The sequence below is a fragment of the Mastomys coucha genome, unplaced genomic scaffold (assembly GCF_008632895.1).
Source record: "Mastomys coucha isolate ucsf_1 unplaced genomic scaffold, UCSF_Mcou_1 pScaffold22, whole genome shotgun sequence".
Taxonomy (NCBI): Eukaryota; Metazoa; Chordata; class Mammalia; order Rodentia; family Muridae; genus Mastomys; species Mastomys coucha.
Window position 1 is genome coordinate 139,667,711 of NW_022196905.1, and position 3,489 is coordinate 139,671,199.

Consider the following 3,489-nt stretch of genomic DNA (forward strand, 5'->3'; position numbering starts at 1 on the left):
GAAATCCACCTGCCTCTGCCTCCCAAGTGCTGGGATTAAAGGCGTGCGCCACCACCGCCCAGCTAAGAGATTTTTCTATTGTTTTAAATTATGTATAGGTGGGTATCTGTATGGGAATAGAGGCCAGAAGTATCAGATCCCCTTGTACTTGGAGTTACAGGTGGTTTTGTGCTGTCTGTCATGAGGGCTTGGAACCCAACTATCAGGATCTGCAAGGGAGTAAAGCATATCTCTAGCCCTGGAGCTTTTTTTTTTTTTTTTTTTTAATTGGAAACAGGATCTCATGTAGCCCAGGCTGACCTTTAATTTACTACATAGTAGTAGGTGACCTTAAGTTTCTGATTCTCCTAAGGTTTAAGCTATTTGTAACTATGCATAGTTTATGAGGTTAAATCTCTTAACAAAACTTGAGGCAGGATATGGCTTAACTTGCCCTCCCCCCCAGTCAATTGACATTCAAAGAACAAAAGAAGAGGTAGTGTGAATGGACCATAATCAAAAGGACAGTCTGTCAGAAGTATACAGCTAGGGATTGAGCCTAGGGCCTTATGCATGCTAGGTAAGCCTTTTTTCCAACTTAGCCCCAGCTCCACAATCCTGGCATCTTACAAGTTATATTGGATGTGGCGGTGCATGCCTTTGATCCCAGCACTCGGGGCGGAGGACGGCCTAGTCAATGTAACAAGTTCCAGGCTAGTCAGGGCTACACAGAGAACCTGTTACAAACCAAAATAACAAAAAAATAATTTTATGGGTTACTTATGGAGATTGTGTTGGTTTGAATAAGAATGGCCTCTAAGAGCCAGGCATGGTGGCACACGCCTTTAGTCCCAGCACTTGGGAGGCAGAGGCGGGGGGATTTCTGAGTTCGAGGCCAGCCTGGTCTACAGAGTGAGCTCCAGGACAGCCAGGGCTATACAGAGAAACCCTGTCTCGCGGGGGGAAAAAAAACAAAACAAAACAAAACAAAAAATAGAATGGCCTCTAAGGACTCAACTCTTTGAATGCTTAGTCTCTAGGGAGTGGGTATCTGCACAGGAATGGAGGCACCTGTGGAGGCTACAAGTATCAGGTACCCTTGAAGCTCTTTGAAAGGATTAGAAGAATGGGAGGTATGGCCTTGTTGGAGGAACTGTGTCTTTGGGTGTACTCTTTGAAATTTCAAAAATACCTTGTCAGGCCTGGGCTTGTGCTCTCTACCTGTGAATCAGCATGTAGTGCTCAACTACTGTTCTAGTACCATGCCTGCCAGGCTTCCCCCACGTCGATAATAGACTAAGCCTCTAAAACTGTAAGCCAGCCACCAATTAAATAAATACTTTAAAAAAAAATTATTGTCTTGGTTATGGTGTGTAATCACAGCAGTAGAACAATGACCAATTCAGAGATGAAGAAAATCATGTGTTATGCAGGAAAATGGATGGAACTGGAGAACATTTGGTACAACCGGAGCCAGACTCCTGAAGATAGGCATGAAACTGTTTCTTTGATGTGGAAGATAGATTTGAAGAAAATACAACATGAACATAGAATATTTGAGCAGCCCAGGAACCTACAGAAGGGAGGAAAAAGAAAACAAAGGGTAATGGTTGCCAGGCAGTGGTGGTGCACGCCTTTGATTCCAGCGCTTGGGAGGCAGGAACAGGCAGATCTCTTGAGTTCAAGGCCAGCCTGGTCTACAGAGTGAGTTCCAGGACAGCCAGAGCTACACAGAGAAACCCTATTTCAAACACAAAGTGACGGAAAGTGAAAATTGTCCAAGTCCATTTGTCTACATGAATGGGAGGATGATAGGGAGACCCATTTTGTACAGTTAGTGTGCAGTAATGCCTGGCATGACAGTTCAGTAGATAAAGGCACTCATTATTGCCAGGCCTGGCTGGCGAGATGGCTCAGGGGGTAAGAGCACCGGCTGCTCTTCCTAAGGTCCTGAGTTCAAATCCCAGCAACCACATGGTGGCTCACAACCATAATGAGATCTGATGCCCTCTTCTGGTGTGTCTGAAGTCAGCTACAGTGTACTTATGTATAATAATATTGCCAGGCCTGACAACTTTAGTCTGATCCCTGGGAGCCACATAGTAGAGTAATAGAATGAAATCCTCTAGGTTGTCCTCCACATGCATCGCATGTACTTTATGACATCAAATGCGTGCAAACGCGCATACACACACTAAAATGTAATTTTTTTTTTGTAGAAAATAAGAACATTTATTTTTTCTTAAACACAAAAGCAAGACCAAGTAGATAGGGTAAGAAGTTAAATATAAACACATGGTCAGCCCTAGCCCTGTTTATCCAAGGCAGCATAACCAAATGGACTGGTAGAGAGACCACCTGGTCAACAGAGGACTTATCAGCTGCATCTCTGCTCAGGAGTACTCCTTCTTTGGCCTCCTCTCCTCTTGCCTTTTGGTGGGCCACAAACAAAACAACAGTTGGCACTGTCTGTCTCATCAAATCTTGACCATTTAGTCCCTCCATGGCAGCCTCAGCCTCTTTTTAAGTTTCATACTCAAGTATCCCATGCACATGTCCAAATTAAGGTGGATGTTTTCTATCTTCCCCATATTCAGTGAATTTGTCATGGATCTCCTTCATTGGCTTCTTCGTGTACTCCAGGGTCAAAGAGAATCCTACCCTCAAGAGAGGGCTGTGGTCCAGGTTTACTGCTCTCCTACCCCACACTGTCATAATAATCCTCCTGCTTGCATGCTTGAGACCCCTCTTTGGTGCCAAATCTGTGGCCCTTCTGTTTCTTTGCCTTTTCTTTTAGTTTGTGGATGCTTTCATCCCTGTCCTCATTCATGACGAACTTCTCGCCTCCCCTCTGGCTCCTGAAGATCCAGCACATCTGCCATCTTGCTTCTCTCGGCGCTCTCTGTTAAAATGTAATTTTTTAAAGGAAGGACTGGTTTGACCTGGTTGTTCAAGCCTGTAATGTTATTGACTTGGAAGGCAGTAGTAAGTGGGTCCCAAAGTCAAAGCTTGCCTGAGCAACTTTGTGTGACCATGTCCTAAAATGAGGAAGGAAGAAAGCATTGAAAAAATTCAGGGACATCCACAAGGCTCTAGGTTGAAACTACCATAACACACACACCACAGAGAGAGAGAGGGGGGGAGGGGGAGGGGGAGGGGGAGAGAGAGAGAGAGAGAGAGAGAGAATGCAGTATAGAGCAATATACAAAAACACCATCCCACTCAGAATGCTAATTGCATCCACTGTATAGTGTAACCAGAAAAAAGACTGCCGTGTATCCAGCCCAATGAGGAACTTCCTGTGTCTAGAACCCACCCCAACCCCAGGACTGGATGTCTCTTGTTTTCACCCGGAGCCCAGTTCTCAAGGGACTGGGGACAGGAACCGTGGAGGTTTTTTTTTTGTTTTCCTTAGCTTTTTCAAGACAGAGTTTCTCTGTGAAGTTCTGGCTGTCCTGGTACTAGTTCTGTAGATCAGGTTAGGCCTCAAACTCACAGAGATCTGCCTGC

At 45.0% G+C, this 3,489-nt stretch overlaps 1 pseudogene; it reads right to left on the reverse strand.

Annotated features, from left to right (window-relative positions):
• Positions 1-2,356: 2,356 nt before the first annotated feature.
• LOC116104702 lies at positions 2,357-2,861 on the reverse strand (annotated as a pseudogene).
• Between the last annotated feature and the right edge of the window lie 628 nt (positions 2,862-3,489).